Source organism: Monodelphis domestica, chromosome 1 (genome assembly GCF_027887165.1).
Source record: "Monodelphis domestica isolate mMonDom1 chromosome 1, mMonDom1.pri, whole genome shotgun sequence".
Taxonomy (NCBI): Eukaryota; Metazoa; Chordata; class Mammalia; order Didelphimorphia; family Didelphidae; genus Monodelphis; species Monodelphis domestica.
Window position 1 is genome coordinate 87,776,777 of NC_077227.1, and position 17,961 is coordinate 87,794,737.

A 17,961-nucleotide genomic window follows, 5' to 3' on the forward strand; every position below is an offset into this window, starting at 1 on the left:
ACAAACACCCGGTCAGCACACCGCGGCTGGCAGGTCATCCCCTTTAAGCCGTTGAAATCAAAGAAAAAATACAAAGAAACTCCTACTAGGAGCATGGTCATACAGTTAGGAAGTGTCTCAGGTTAGATTTGCATGCATATATCTATATACCTATTTATGTCTTGTCCTTTCATCCTATACAGTTTGTTGCTGTTCCCTCTAAGTATACTTCTTTTTGCTGCCCAGCTAATAACAACAGTTTTTAAGAGTTACCAATGACCTCTTTTCTTATAGGGATACATATCATTTTAACTTATTGAGTCTCTTAAAATTTTTTTATTTTCTTTTTTCCCCTCTTTTTTAATTACCTTTTGATGATTCTCTTGAGTTCTGTGCTTGGACATCAAATTTTCTGTTCAGGTCTGGTCTTTTCTTTACAAATTCTTGAAATTCTTCTATCTTGTTGAATGACCATACTTCCCCCTGTAAGAATATAGTCAGTTTTGCTGGGTAGTTGATTCTTGGTTATAGACCTAGTTTCCTTGCTTTCCGGAATATCGTATTCCATGCCTTTCTTTTTTTCAGTGTGGATACAGCCAGATCCTGAGTTATCCTCACTGTGGTTCCTTGGTATCTGAATGACTTCTTCTTGGCAGCTTGTAATATCTTTCCTTTGGTCTGATAGTTCTTGAATTTGGCTACAACATTCCTGGGTGTTGTCAGTTGGGGATTAAGTACAGGAGGTGATCTGTGGATTCTATCAATCTCCACTTTTCCCTCTTGTTCAAGGATTTCGGGGCAGTTTTCTTTATAATTTCCTGTAATATAATGTCCAGGCTTATTCTTTTGTCATGGTCTTCTGGTAGGCCAATAATTCTTAAATTGTCTCTCCTTGAACGATTTTCTAAATCGTCTGTTTTGTGAATGAGATGCTTCATATTTTCCTCAATTATTTCATTCTTTTGGTTTTGTTTTATAGAGTCCTGCTGCCTTGTGAAGCCACTCGATTCTAATTGTTGTATTCTGGTTCTTAAAGACTGGATTTCATCCTTAGTTTTTTGGTCGTCCTTTTCCTTTTGGTCGGATTTTCTTTGGAGGTCATCTTTCATCTTCTTCACCTCATCTTTCAAATGCTTTGCCTCATCTTCCATCTCCTTTGCCTCATTTTCCAGCTGGTTGATTTTGGCTTTCAAGACAGTATTTTCTGTTTCCAGATGACTTATCTTAGTTTTTAAGTTCTTTTCCCAATTGTCTTCAGCCTCTCTTAATTGTGTTTTGAATTGCATTTTGAGTTCTTCCAAAGCCTGTATCCAATTTGCTGGGATTTCTGATTTTTCCTTTGCTGGCCCCTCCCCCTCTGTTTCATTCGCTATTTGCTCGTTACCTGTGCAGAAGCTGTCTATTGTAATTTCTTTCTTCTTTTTCTGTTGTTTGCTCGAGTTTATCCCTTCTTTGCTCCTCGTATTTGGCTGTGCTCTTGCTCCTTTCATTTTGTTTTGGTTTTGGGGCTGTTTGGTTTTGGGGCTCCTTTTTGAGCTTTGTCAGATCTCTTGGTACAGTCTCTAGGGGAGGAATGTTAGCTTCCCTGTCCTCTGGAGGCTTTTGATTGGATTGAGTTCAGGTGGGTTGGGCTGTATGTGGTATGAAGCTCTGAGGCTCTGAAGACTCCTGGAAGGCTGGGCTGCCCAGTCTCTCTCCAGTTCTCTCCAGCTGCTTCTCCGCTGTCCACAAGTGCCTTTGCCTGCCTCCCTAAACTCTGAGGAGTTCTGATTGAATTGGGTTCAGCTGGATTGATCTGGTTGTGCCCTGAGGCAAAGGTGAGGCTGGAGCCGGATGGAGGGACCCAGCCAAGGTCCCATCTCTCCCTGGCTTCCTCCCTGCTGTCCAAGCTGGATGCTCCAAGCCCGGCTCCCCACTGCTCACAAGGTAGACCCTCCAAACCAGCACCTTTGCCTGCTCAGAGGTTCCCGCTGCTGCCGGGGGCTCAGTGTTCTGGGTTGTGGGGGAGGGGTCCTGGGACCTACCCTCTGCCTTCCCCTTAGCCCTGAGTATTCTCGGTTTCCAGCTTTTGGGGGGCGTACCTTTTGATTTGAGTCCAGAAGGAGGGTTTCCCGCTTCTGTCTTGTTGTCCAGATTGAATTTCGGTGCCCTAGGAGTATTCAGTCTGTATCGGTAAGGAAGGGTCTTCCACGAGGTCTGAACTTTTGCTGCTTGCTAAGCCGCCATCTTGACTCTGATCAGGTTATATTTGAACCTAGGTTCCCACAATTTTAGGTCTGACTCTTCAATCTTTTAAGCTGTCTATATGAACTTTTTTTCTTAAAAAGAATGTTATATACTACTCTTAAATTGAATTGTTACATAAAGCCAAGTTATTATTCAACTATTACAAGGAGAACTTTAATAAGATTTCTCTGATAACTTTGTAGGGGGGAAAAACAGATGAGAGAAATAGTAAGAAATGAAGTAATCCAAGTGCTTTTAGAACACAATAATTATTCCATCTCTTAAAATCACAATCTTATTGTAAAAACAATTATACAAGTCTAAAAAAGATCTTGCCATTTTGGGCATTTTTATTTATAAATTAATCTTATACTCTCTGAAACATTCATAAGATATCTTTGAAAACCATTTACTTTCTCCACTATTTTGTTTTACTCGCATCACAAAGTTCCTCTAATGAAATGTTTTTAAGAACAGAGGAAAAAATCAGAGATATCATTGAATTTAACAAACTGGCTGAATATTTAATGAAATGGACAGGTGCCTCCTTGTGGACTTTTTAAAATATATATTCTTGGTCTAGGGAAGGGAAGCAACTTCTCTAAAATCACATAGGTGATTCTTTGGGACTAGAGAACCAGTTTCCTCCTCATTTATTTTGAATTCTTCCCAGTTGTGTGATTCAGGATTAAAAGTTCTATGCTCTCTCAGGAATAGAAGTTGGTTCTAGAGGACAAGAAAGAGGTGGTTTTTTCCTAAGAGATAGAGTGTCTACAAATGCCACAGGAACAGTATTTATTCAGCCCTTTCCATCTCAAGGTTCAGGGGCCAGATATTATTAAATATATTCTAGTTATCTTCCTTGAGAAATGTTTCCTTTCATCCTTAGGCATTGGAAAATGGTCTTTATAAATTTGAATCAGTTGCTTGCATATCTTAGAAATAAGGCCTTTATATTTTTTATCAGTTTTGTTAAAATCTGAATAGGATACATCGAGATGCCTTATAATTTTAATCTTATTGTTTATTTCTTCATATAACTAATTGAATTTTTCTTTTAATTATATTGATGCTATGCCATTTGATGCATATAGGTGTAGTATTGTTGTTAAGTCATTATATCTATAATCTTTTCAATAATGTAATTTCCTTTATCCATTTCAATTGTCTACTTGTGCTTTTTCTTTGTTTAAGATTATAACTACTACATTACTATTTTAACTTGAGCAGAAGAAAAATAATTTACTACAGTGCCTTTTTAAAATTATTGTGTGAATCTTTGTTTCAGTTGTGTTTCTTATGAATGGCATTGTCAAATTCTTTTTTACAACCCACTGTTATTTTCTTCCATGTTAGGGGTGAGTTGAGTGAATTTACAATTACAGTTATTATCATTAGTTATGTATTTACCTCCACACTTTTCTCTTTCTTTTATCCTATTTACAAAGAGGAAAAGGGTAATGAGCAAGGAGAGTACTAAAAATCATTGTTCCAGATTTGATGTAATAGGCTTCACTTCCCTGCCCCTCTTTACTTTTCCTCACCTAGAGCCCAATCATAATTTCTTGCCAATTCTTTATTTCTATTTAATGCCTTTATGATCTTCTTTCATGGTAAAAATTTGATCATTACTGATCTCTCCCTGAATTTTATTCTATTATTTTCTCTTCTCTGTTTTTCTCCTTCTGTTTCTCAATCAAGTGAAATATATTTCTGCACCTAAGTATGTCTTTTCTTTTCTTTAATCAGTTTGGATGAATCTGAATTTCAAGTGTCACCCAATCTCTCACTTTTGACCCTTATTTGTACGGTCTTCTACTTGTATGTCCCAATTATGTGACATGATCTCTCCTAGGCTTCTACCTTTTTTTCCCGTAATTTATTCTTTTTCCTCCCTCTTCTTCCTTTCATCTCTTAAGATCACCAAACATGACCTCAGCACTCACAGGTCCCTTGCCTAATCCAATTTCATCTATGACTCTTAATGATATTTGCATTCTAAGGAAATATATTATCTTCTCTTTTTAGAATGTAAACACCTTATTGTTCAGTCCCACATGATTACTTATGCATATTTTCCTTTTTATATTTCTTTTGAACTTTACATTTGTGTTTCAAAGTTTCTATTTAATTCTGATGTTTTCATCAGAAATATTTAACATTTCTATTTCAATAAAGGGGCATTTTTCCCTAATAGGATTATACTCCATTTTTCCATGTAAGTTATTCTTGGTTGTAAGCCTATATATTTTATCATTTTAAATGCTGTAACCTGTGCTCTTCACTTTTTTTTATAATAGTAGCAGTTAATTTTGTGTGTTCCTGACTCTGGCTCTTCCATACTTGATTTCTTTCTTTCTAGCAGCTTGTAATACTGTTTCTTTAACCTGGAAGTTCTAGATCTTGGTGATCATGTTATTGCTGGTTTTCCTTTGACATTTATTTTAGGATGTTATCAGTGGATTCCTTCAATTTTACTTTGCTCTCTGGTTCTAAGGGATCTGAGTAGTTTTGTGATGTTTAGGTTCCTTTTTTGGACATGGCTTTTGGGTAGTCCAATTATTTCTTTAAAGTGTGTTTACTTAATCTGATTTCAAGATCATTTGTTTTTTATACGTAGTATCTTACATTGTCTCCTTTTCACTCAATCTTTGGATTTCTTTTTAATCTTTCTTATTGCCTCATAGAGTAATTAACTTCTTTTTATACATTCCATTTTTTTAGAAGTATTGCTTTGGTGAAGTTTTTTTATCTTATTTTAAACTGTTAATTTTCTTTCCATGTCTTTCCTCCTTAAATCTCATTTCTTTATGAATTCTTTCCTCCAGAGCTCATTTTACATATAATTTAAAATTAATTTGAAAAAAAAAAAAGATTCACTTCATATCTTTGAGGTATTCTGACTCAATTTGATCTCTAGTTGTATTTTTCTTCTTCTTTGAGGCTTTGCTTGTAGATGTTTTGAAGTCATTTTCCATTTCTAAATTTGTAACTTTAGCATTTCTGTCACCATTACCATTTTTATGGTAAGATTATTATTTTTTTAGTTCTTTTTTTTTAGCCTTTTCTCTAAAATTCAGATTTGATGTTAGGTCAGGTTTAATACAGTTCTGCAGAAAGTGTCTGGGACTTATGTGTCCTTTTTTGTATTATTTTTATACTTGCTGCTACGTTTTTGGGGTATTGAGTGCTAAATTCTTCAAGGGTAGGAGAGTAATTTAGACCGGGCTTCTTAAGTTTTCAATTTGCCTTAAGTGGTCTTATCTAGGGTCAAGTCTGATGACCGTCCTAATCTGAATTTTTAAACTCTTGGGTTAGGTTTGGGTCTGAGCAACACAACTGTAGATTTTCTTGTGCTTGGTATTACAATAGACTTCTAGTAAAAACAACCACCATCAGCTAGCTGGAAGGCTCTGTACATTCAGAGCAGCAGAACTACAGAATTCTCCTTGACCTGAGTTCTCTGCCTATTATTTAAAGTCAGGCTTTAGATAGGGTTGGGACTTTATACAAGACCTGCCCTTCTGTGTAGGTATTCAGACCCAAACAGCTCTTGCTTGCTTCTGTTCCTGTTCCTTGCTCAGTGCAAAACTTAAGCTCAAGATCACTCTGCCTTTATCTACCACCCCTTAACACAGGCCCCTAACTTCAGTGCACATTTCATTTGGGACCCAATTCTGAGGTATGAATGTCAGAAAGATAGCACCTATTTTGGCTTTCTGTGCAGTGACCAATCCCTCCGGACTGGAACACAATACTTTTTGAACTCATATGTACCCTTTCAGCACCATTTCAGTTCCCATGTGAAAAGCTCCATTTGGTACTCCCATGGGAAAGCCGGTAGGTCTAGAAGATCTCTTTTTACTTCACTAGGTATGAAAGTTGAAAAAGTGACTCATTTTCTTAGTTTTGTGGAGTAATTGTGGTAGGAAACTGTAATGCTTCCTCCTCCACCATTTGCCTGGTCTGGTTTCTAAAGAGAACTTCTATATATTGTTTTCCAATATGACTAACTATATTAATACTAGTGAAATTGTATAGGGATAGGGACTGGACCTCAGATTTCATTGGAATATGGTGCTCTTGGCTGAGGTTTATCAATGTAAACCAAAAACCCTTTTTCAACTTACCATCTTAGAGAGGTTCCTAGAATACTAAGAGGTTATGAGACTTGCCTAGGTGTCAGGGTCCATTCATTTCATCTCACATCATATTACTGTCATATCTAGAGTAGATTTTAGGTCCACTTGATACTCCCTGAGCCTCTTTCATAAAGACTTAGAGGTCTTAGTTCTTAATGAGTTCAAAAAATCACAAGGAAACAAATTGTATTTATAACCTTTTGTTGTTGTTTACCAGTATATACTTATATATTGGGGGAATTCTATTATCTAGAACATAGTTTAACTCATTGTACATATACTCATCCTCACCCTTTCTGGTACCCAAAATCTGGGGCTGTATGTTCTTAGGCTGTTCTTCAAAATTTGCTTTCAATCTCAACTCACCCCTTCTCTCTAATCCCATTATCACTCAGCAACTCATTCTTCCTATTCTTTCTCAACTCTTATGTAGCTTTTAAGTCTGCTTACTTATATCAAGGTGAAGTTTCTACCAGGGTCAAGCAAACCTTTTGATTTTCTTAAATAAGCTGTGAATATACTTGGTTGCTGTGAGCAGCTAATAGTCTTTTCTTCTTCTAATGCACAGCTGTTTTCCTTTTCATGGTGTTCTTCTCCCCTCCTGGCACTGGGAGAGTGACAACTGTCCATTTACCTGATGAGAGTCACTGTAGGGACCAGCAGATGGGGCTCACACATTACCAGTTCCCATCACTGAACCTTTGGCTACCTATACAAATTAGTTTATACAGTATGTTGGCAGTGGGTTTGGATTTTGATTGCTATTGTCTTAACAAGAAAAAAGGGCCTGACCCACACTACCCCTCCAACTATGAGTATATTCTCCTCTCTTCATTTATGGAATGAATTTTATTCATCCTGCTCATGATTTCATACTTTAGCTGCTGGATTATTTCATAACCCTAAATTTGTCCCTCCTCTCAGTTTCCCTATTCTTCTTGATAGCCTGACCATTCTCCCAGCTAAGCAAGCTCAAAATGATGAGGTCATCTTTGACTCTTTCTTGTTCTTCTTTCTCTACATTCTGTAAGTTGCCAACTTTGGCCAGTCCTAGTTCCAAAAATCCTGCCATCTGCCCTCTACTATTTCTTCACATTCTACCATCATAGTGGCCATCCATACATTCTTTTATTTAGGCTATTACTATGATCTCATAAGTGATTTTTCTGCCTTTTCCAATCTTTCCTTCTTACAGTTGCTAAAATCATCAAGATGTACAGCTCTAAGTAAACCATTTTCTTAGTAAAAAATTTATGATGATTCCCTGTTGTCTCTAGGATTGAAATCAAACACCTGAAGTAGCTAGGTGGCACAATGTATAGAGCACTGAGCCTGTTGTAGGAATATTGGGTTCAAATCAAGTTTCAGACACTTACCTAACCCTGAGAAAGTCACTTAACTTGTCTCAACGTCAGTTCCCTTAGTTTTAAAATGGGAATTAAAAAAAACAGTACCTACTTCATAGAGTTGTGTGGGACAAATGAAATAAATTTATAAAGCATTTAGCACAATGCCTCACACTTAGTAGAAGCTTTATAAATGCTCCTTTCCTTTTTCCTTCCCTCACTAGTTTATCATTAAGTACTCTGAAGGACCCAGGTACTATCTATCTGCCTTTCCATAAAGGTTTCATATATTTCTATGTGTCATATGATATAGTGGCTAGAAATCTAGAGCATAGACTGTGAATATAAGAGATTAAGTCTCACCTCTAATATATACTAGACTTGTGATCTTAACCAAATTACTTATCCATAACCCTATATTTTTGGTAATTCTTTAAGACTATAAATTGAACCATGTGGTGCTAACCTGCATTGGCAAAGAGTTTACTCAGATAAAATTCTTAAACCTGTGAAATCACAGATTTAGTCCCTATCCTCTTCTGCTACTCTACATCTTAGTCTGGGTTTCAGGACATTTTTCAACCTCTACATTTAACCTCTGAACCTTTCACTTGCAAAGGCATACTTTGTGACGGGGATATCATCTCCCAGTATTCCTGAAGAACTCCTTTTTTTCCCCTTCATAGTCTTGATAAGGAACGATATTGTCCATAAACCTTTTTTTTTTGTCTTTCTAGCCAGTCTGTCCTCAAATTTAATTTTTCTGTATCTCATCTTTGCCTTACTATATAACCTATCACACTTTTATCTTTATATATCCTCAGTAGTCATGAAAGTATTGTGTAATTAAATGAGGCTTAATCAGTGTTTACTGAATTCAATAGAATTGATTAGTGGCATGACATATGTCTATCCTGATGTTTTGCCTTGGGTTATTGGATCCCATTGTGGTAGGCTATTTGTGTGCCTGGGAATTTATAGGGAATCAGGACTCCAAAGGATAGTTTTATTTTAGAATAGTTTGTTACTGACAGATCATCATCTATGGCTTGTTTTTTGGAGACAAAATTACTTGACATTGTGCCTTCATTTAGAAATAGGCATGAGCAGGGTAAGAGAGAGCAGTTTCACTGTGGCACTGGATATCTTGCAATGATATCCTGACATGCTGCTGTCAAATAGGTTACGCGAGTGTATATTTAAACAAAATATGTTCAGCACTTAATATTGCATGGCTGAGTTTCCCAAAGTAAATTCCATCTTTTTCTTGACATCCATATATTCTTTTTCATTAAATTGAAGCTTTTGCATATTATATTAAAATTTAAAGAAAAATTGATCAAGTATTTATTAACTGCCTATTATATAGCAGGTACCTCATAAGATATTGAGAATATAAGTAAAAATTGTGGAAATAATCAATATGCATAATAAATTTAGTCTTGTGGAAGAGACAAGAAATACATATTCATATACAGATGATACATATATTCATATATAAAATAAATAAAAATTACTATCAATATTTATACAAAGTATGTCAATATTTATAAGATTGTTTGGGAGGGAGAACACTATCAGTTGGAAGAATATGGTGCATGCCATAGATTTTAAGGAAGGCGTACATTCCAGGCACTGAGAAAGGATAAAGAGTTACATGAATGGGGAAACAGAAAGAAGAAAAGTTTTTCTAGAATCTAGACTGTGAGAGAGAAGAATAATACCAAAAGAGATCAAAAGCTATATTATTTCCTTTAATCCCAAAATTTACTTTATTTCCTAAATTACTATGGCATTGTGTAAAAATCAAATTATATCTCTAATAATAAAAATATTATATTTTATGAGGTTTATTAAGGATCATTAGAAATCAAGGAATAAAGAAGATATAAAATAAAAACCATGTGTCCATGGCTGATTAGCCCATTTAAAATCCCCTCACTTAGCGTACCACTATACTTGCTTTATCATTGCAAAGGAAGAGAATGTAGGAGGCATTACTGCCAATTAAATACTAATTGTGATCTCTCCAACATGGAGACTGTAAAAATTAAATTATATCTCTACTAATTAAAATATTATATTTTTTGAGATTTATTAAGGATTATTAGAAATCAAGGAATAAAGATGATACAAAATAAAAACCTCATGCCCATTGCTGATTAGTCAATTCAGAATCCCCATGCTTAGTTTACCACTAACTTCCTACAATGGCAGAGAAGAGCCTGTGGGAGGCCTTAATGCCAGTTAAATATCAATTGTGACCTCAACGTGGAAACTCAGGTGAGATTATAGGGAATTCTGGGAAATACCAAAGACTTCTGGGGATTGAAGTCTAGGGTCCAAAATCTCCATTTACACACTCCCCTCTGAGAACCAAGGAAAAGTAGTCTGTCCAATGGGTCTTGTAAACATACCAACTTTGAAATTACAATAATTTGAGGATAAGAGGAAAAGAGAACAAAACCAATAATTGTTAGATACATTGACAAAAATCCAATTGAGGGCAGTCCCCTTTGGCATAAGAGTATACATACAAAACAAATGCATTCAAACCCCACACAGTTCAAATCACCATATCCCAAAGTTCACTCTGGATCTTCTGGTGCAGCTTATGGTCTGTGGAGGCAACTTCCTGGTGTCTTCTCCAAACAGTTCACTTTCTGGATTCAGAGAGATAGCATGTTTCTTAAACTAAAATTATTCTCAAAAGGAATTTAAACTTTGCAATTTAAAATAATAATAATATTTATACATTCCCCCTGAAGAGGGTGATTGAAAAACACAGGGATCATTTAGGCATGCATGCTGAGTTATGAGGTATATGATCCAATTGGCAAGAGAAATCAAAAACATAAAAAAAATCCAAATAAAAAAGATAATTCCTGAATGGAATATAGACTATCAAAGTCTTATGTGTAAAAATTCTAAGTATAGGAAAAATAAATCAATAACAGGTCTTTGAATCAGGGACCAATTAAAATGATTTAAGCAATTAAGCATTTACCCAATCAGTAGCCAGGACTACAGGCAGTTTGCCACACTATGAAAGAGAGAAAAGGGAATAGATTATAGGAGCCAGGTAGGAGCCAAATTTGAGATACTTGGTAGAATGTGGAACAAGGAAGACCTGGTGCTTTAACACATATTAAATAGCTGCAACCTCGAACCCTAAGCATGTTCAAGTCCTCTTTGTCTTGGCTCAAAATTACATCAATCCCACCAGGATTTGTTTGGTGGCTTTGACCTTGTGCTTGATTGGCACTATGCAGTTTAGGTTTGTGCTTCTTTGGCACTGTGCAATGGCTCTTTTTGTATTCTCTTGTCCTAGAATCAGACGGACTCTTTAAGCAAAATCCCATGATTTTTAAAAAACAATTAATGGCATCATTTTTATAGTCTCAAGCTTTTGCATATGCATTGACATTATAGCAAATGTATTTTATATTTTAAACTTATATTATGGCAAAATCAAAAAAAGTTAAAGAAAATCTTAATCTGGTGGAATGTGCTTCAAATATAAAAAGAGAAAATAATAAACTGAAATAATATATTGCACATGCAAGAAAAACATTATAAAAGAGTTTTAAAAATAAAAAATATATAACATATAATCATTGACACACTGTGTCAGCTAAGAAAATATAGAATACAAAAGTTTCTCACAAAAAATGAGATCCGTTTCCTCTTTATACCTGACCATGATCCACTGTGAGTACAAGCAAATGATTTTCACAAAATAACAGGTTTTTATAAAGAACAGTAGTACAACATGTAATGCACATTCAAAAGGTATCAATATCCCCAAAATTCTCAATAGTCTAATTATTATAATAGCAATCAAACCCACTATCATATTTACCATAAATTGTTGTATGACATAAAAAAGAAAATGGATACTTGTCACAAGTTTTTTTTTTTTTAGGTGTAGCAATATTTCAACCTTGGCAAATACATTTAAAAACAAGGTAAAACTTATTTGCGTCTAGAACATCATCAAGAAATCTAGATTGTTTTGGTGGAAGTAAACTGAGCTGAAGAGTTATAAATAAATTAGAGAGATGCTCCTCTTTTGGGAGTCATCCAGGGGTACCATGCCCTGGGATTAAGTTCCCAGCTCCTTTAGTATGAGACTGTGATGTCCCATTAATTTATTTTTTTTTAATGTGGGAGGTGGGGATTATAATTGTATTTCACTTCAGCTACTAAAATGGACCTTACATCCTGTTAGAGGCAGGCAAAAATGATCAGAGTTGTTGAAAAAAATCTAAAAATCATTTCTAAAAACCCCTTAAAATCAATTTGAGATATTTAGCTCATTAAATTTCCCAAAGGTTGTTATACAATTGTAACCAGTTTTGATGTCCATTCATCCTCTATGTGACGATTTACAAAGTCAAAATAGAAAAAATGATGTTTTTTTTTAAATATGGGCTTATTCAATAATATTTGTTCAGTATAGTTATAGAGGAAAAGCAACAGAATATAACAGTAATTAATGCCCAGTACATTAAAATGATTCAGTGTAACAGAATAGTATAGAATACATTAATATATGAACTTAAAACCAACAAAATTAAATCTTTAAAGAATCAGCAAAATCCAAAAACTACAGAGATTTTTATAAAACATTGGAGTCTAGAAAGACTTAAAAATATAACCTCCAGTCTCTTTTTTTGCTTTTTTGTTTTTGTGATTTTTTTCCATTTAGAATCCTTTTGTCAGTACTGTTGGATCTCCCATAGCAAGGGTGGGTTTTAGGAATCTCAAATTAGGCAGGCCCAAATGGCAAAGATTTGCAGGGAGATGAATTTCTCCCCTGAATCTCAGGTAAAATAAGTAAAATGATCAGGGCACTCTAAAAATATCTTTTGAAATATGCAATACACTGCTCTCTCATAGAATACACTATACTTGTAACTTCCTGTTTGGAAAAGTTTCTTCCTTCTCTTGAGATCCCCTGCCAAGTGGAGGCTAATTGTTGCCTAAGGAAAGAACACCCCAGTTTTTACCAGTTGGTGTGTGATTCCTAAGACACAGGAGCAGCTACCAGCAGCCTGAGTCCTGGGGCTGGTCTGGGGAGATCTGGCTTGGAGGCCAGAGAATTGCTGGGGCCGGGTTCAGGGTCGGGAGAGAGATCTGGTTCAGGCAGGTCTGGAGCAGATGACTAGAGGCAGAAGTGGATGGCTGGAGCGAGCTGAATCAGAATCAGCTTTGCTGAAAAGCCTTGGCAGGAGAAACATGGCTTAAAAATTATCTAGGCTATCATTAAAAAAAATTGAGAAGTTCTCTTTCTATCTTGTGGTTGCCATTAAGTATAAAAAGTAAATTATATCTCTACTAATAAAAATATATTTTTTGAGGTTTATTAAGGATTATTAGAAATCAAGGAATAAAGAACATACAAAATAAAAACCACGTGCTCATTGTTGATTAGCCAATTCAGAATCCCTGCACTTAGCTTACCACTAACTTCCTACATCATTGCAATGGCAGAGAAGAGTGTGTGGGAGGCCTTAATGCCAATTAAATACCAATTGTGATCTGGCCAATATGGAGACTCTGGTGAGATTATAGAGAATTCTGGGAAATACCAAGGACTTCTGGGGAATGAAGTCTCGGGTTCAAAAATCTCCATTTATACATACACCCCTGAGAACCGAGGAAGACTAGTCTGTCCAATGGGTCTTGTAAACATACCAACTTTGAAATTACAATAATTTGAGGATAAGAGGAAAAGAGAACAATGCTAGATGCATTGACAAAAAGCCAGTTAGGGGGCAGTCCCCTTCAGCATAAGAGTGCACATACAAAATAGATGCATTCATGCCCTACACAGTTCAATTCACCACATCCCAAAGTTCACTCTGGATCTTCTGGTGTATCTTGTAGTCTGTGGAGGCATCTTCCTCGTGCTTTCTTCAAACAGTTCACTTTCTGGATTTGGAGAGGTAGCATGTTTCTTAAACTAAAATTACTTTCAAAAGGAATTTAGACTTTGCAATTTAAAATAATAATAATTATACATTACCCCCTGAAGAGGGTGATTGAAAAACATAGAGATCATTTAGGCATGCATGGCTTAGTTACGAGGTATATGAATCAATTGGCAAGAGAAATCAAAAACATCAAAAAAAAATCCAAATTAAAAAAAGATAATTTCTGGATGAAATAAAGACTATCAAAGTCTTATGTGTAAAAATTCTAAGTAAAGGAAAAATAAACCTATAACAGGTCCTCGAATCAGGGCCCAATTAAAATGATATAAACAATTAAGCATTTACTCAATCAGTAGCCAGGACTACAGAAAGTTGCCACATTATGAAAGATAGAATAGGAACTAGATTTTTAGGAGCCAAGTAAGAGCCAAATTTGAGATACATGGTAGAATGTGGAACAAGGAAAGCCTGCCTTTAAGACATGTTAAACAGCCTCAATCTCGAACCCCAAACATGTTCAAGTCCTCTTTGTCTTGGCTCAAAATTACATCAATCCCACCAGGATTTGGTTGGTGGCTTTGACCATGTGCTCGATTGGCACTATGCAGTTTAGGTTTGTGCTTCTTTGGCACTGTGCAATGACTCGTTTTATATTCTCTTTTCCTGGAATCATACAGAATCATTAAGCAAAGTCCCATAACTTTTGAAACACTTAATGGCATCATCTTTCATAGTCTAAAGCTTTTTGGGTATGCATGAACATTATAGCAACTATATTTTAAACTTATATTACTGCAAAATAAAAAAAAAGCTAAAGAAAATCTTAATACTGGTGACATGTGCTTCAAATATAAAAAAGAGAAAAAATTTAAAAACTGTAATAGTATATTGCACATGCAAGAAGAATATAATAAGAAAATAGTATTAAAAATGAAAAAAATATATAGCTTATAATCATTGACACACTGTGTCAGCTAAGGAAATGTAGAATACAAAAATTTCTCACCAAAATGAGATCCATTTCCTCTTCATACCTGGCCATTATCCACTGTGAGTGAAAGCAAATGTTTTTCACAAGGTAACAGTTTGTTTGTTTGTTTTTTTTATAAATAACAGTAGTACAAGTAATGCACATTTAAAAAGTATCAAAATCCCCATGTTATAATAGCCCATTTAATGACAATAGCAAAAAAACCACTATCATATTTAATATGTCTGATGTATGATATGAATGGATGGGACGTCACAGTCTCATACTAAAGGAGATGGGAAGTTAATCCCAGAATAAAGAAAATGGATACTTGTCACAAGTTTTTCAGGTGTAGCAATGTTTCAAACTTAGCAAACATATTTTTAAACAAAGCAAAATTTATGTGGGCTAGAACATCATCAAGAAATCTAGATTGTTCTTGTGGAAGTAAAGTGAGCTGAAGAGTTATAAATGAGAGATGCTCCCTTTTGGGGAGTCAACCAGGGGTACCATGCCCTGGGATTAACTTCCCATCTCCTTTAGTATGAGACTGTGATGTCCCATCCATTCACAATTTTATAAATGTGGGAGATGGTGATTATAATTGTATTTCACTTCAGCTACTAAAATGGACCTTACCTCCTGTTAGAGGCAGGCAAAATGATCAGTTGTTGAAAAAAAATTAAAATCATGTCTAAAAAAACCCTTAAAATCAATTTGAGACATTTAGCTCATTAAATTTTTCAAAGCTTGTAATACAATTGTAACCAGTTTTTGAAGTCCATCCATCCACTATGTGACAATTTATAAAGTCAAAATAGAAAAAAGGCTGTTTTTTTATGGGCTCATTCAATAATGTTTGTTCAGTTTAGTTATAGGGGAAAAGCAATAGAATATAACAGTAGTTAGTACCCAGTACATTAAAATGATTCAGTGTAACAGAATAGTATTGGAAATATTATGTGAACTTAATCCCTCAAAATTAAATCTTAAACAAAACAATCAGCAAAATGCAATAAAGTAGAGAGATTTTTATAAAACATTGGAGACTGAAAAACATTAAAAATATAACCTCTAATCTCTTTAAAGTTTATTTTTTTATGCATTGAGATTCCTTTTATCTGTAGTGTAGGGTTTCCCATAGCTGGGGATATTGTGGGTTTTAGGAATCTCAAATTGAGCAGGCCCAAATGGCAAACATTTGCAGGAGATGCATTTTTCCCCTGAATCCCAGGTAAGATAAGTAAAAGGCTCAGTGCACTCAAAAAACATCCTTTGAAATAGGCAATGCACTGCTCTCTCATAGAATATACCATGCTTGTAATCAACTTCCTGTTTGGAAACATCTCTTTCTTCTCCTTGTTTCCTCCCCACCCCACCACTCCGACAGGTCCCCAGCCATGTGGAGGCTAATTGTATCCTACGGAAAGAACACCCCAGTTTTTACCAGTTGCTTTGTGATTCTGAAGACACAGGGGCAGCTCCCAGCAGACTGGGTCCTGGGGCTGGGCCTGGGGTTGGATAAACAATCTGGGTCCAGAAGCCAGAGATCAAGAATAGAATTGCTGGGGCCTGAGGCTGGAGCTGGGTCCTGGACCCAGTGAGTGATCTGGGTCAAGAAGGTGAGGAGGCAGGAGTAGGCAACAGGAGTGAGCTCAATCAGATGCTTTGTGAGGGTGAGGTGGGCAAAAAGCCTTGGCAGGAGAAATGTGGCTTCAAAATAATTATCTAGGCTATCTTAAAAAAATTAAGAAGTTCTTATCTAAGTTATGTTTTCCAAAACTGTAAATATTAAATTACATCCCTAATAAAAATATTATACTTTATGAGGTTTATTAAGGATCATTAGAAATCAAGGAATAAAGAAGATACAAAATAAAAACCATGTGCCCATGGTTGATTAGACCATTTAAAATCCCTAAACTAAGTTTACCACTCTACTTGCTACATCATTGCAAAGGAAGAGATTGTGGGAGGCGTTACTTCCAGTTAAATACCAATTGTGATCGTGACAATGTGGAGACTTGGGGTGAGATTATAGGGAATTCTGGGAAATACCAAGGACTTCTGGGGAATGAAGTCTAGGGTTCAAAATCTCCATTTATACAACTGGGAATCAATATAATGGAGAAAGCAGCCAACTAAGATACCAGATGGACATATATGACACAGAGCCTAAATAAAAGATGGAAGATATAAAATGGTATGGGAATCAAGAAGACTTGGTTGTAGTCACAGCTTTGCTATTGGTCAATTCTGTGATCTTGGGAAAATACCTTAACTTTACCAATTACTTATATAAAAAATACAGAATACATGAACTTTAGGATCTTAAGTTTTGTTAATCCAAATTTAAGAGATGCATTCATATATTTCTAGATCTAGAGTAGCCCACTCACATTCTGAGTAGAAGCTGGTTTTTTCCTAGCTCTATAGTCAATCATAATCATTTTTCTATGCTAATAGATCAATAATCATAAATAGTCAAGATGACTTCTCATTTTGTTTAGATAACTAAGTTGGATAGATTATTCATTAATGAGCAACAGAATGGTCTAGTGGATATGTGTCAAACTCATGACCATGGTGGGATCCCAAGTGCAGCCAGAATCACATTAAAAGGTAATTGGTAGCAAAAATACTCCAGCAAGTGATAACAAGGTTTATTCATTTTGATCAGATGGGATTAATACCAGGAATGCAATGATGGTTCAATATTAGGAAAACCATCTGCATAAATTGACCATATCAATAATCAAACCAACAAAAATCACATGATTATCTCAATAGATGCAAAAAAAGTCTTTGACAAAATGCAACACTCATTCCTATTGAAAACATTAGAAAGTGGGGGCAGCTGAGTAGTTCATTGGATTGAGAGTCAGGCCTAGAGACGGGAGGTCCCAGGTTCAAATTTGACCTCAGATACTTTCCAGCTGTTTTACCTTGGGCAAGTCACTTGACCCCCATTGCCTAGCCCTTACCACTCTTCTGCCTTGGAGCCAATGCACAGTATTGACTCCAAGATGGAAGGTAAGGGTTTTATAAAAAAAATAAAGAAAACATTAGAAAGTATAGGAATAGAAGGGCCTTTCCTAAAAATAATAAACAGTATCTATCTAAAACCATCAGCAAACATCATCAAAATGGGGATAAACTAGAACCCTTCCCAATAAGATCAGGAGTGAAACAAGGATGTCCATCATCACCTCTATTATTTAACATTGTACTAGAAACACTAGCTGTAGCAATTAGAGAAGAAAAAGAAATTGAAAATATTAAAATAGGCAATGAGAAGACCAAGCTGTCACTCTTTGAGGATGATATGATGGTTTACTTAAAGAATAGTAGAGAATCAA

The 17,961-nt window shown here is 35.5% G+C and overlaps 1 protein-coding gene across 2 annotated transcripts in view; it reads left to right on the forward strand.

Annotated features, from left to right (window-relative positions):
- CPXM2 (carboxypeptidase X, M14 family member 2) overlaps positions 1–17,961 on the forward strand; it is a 294,314-nt gene that overhangs the window by 56,931 nt on the left and 219,422 nt on the right. The gene's annotated exons all lie outside the window — the stretch shown is intronic.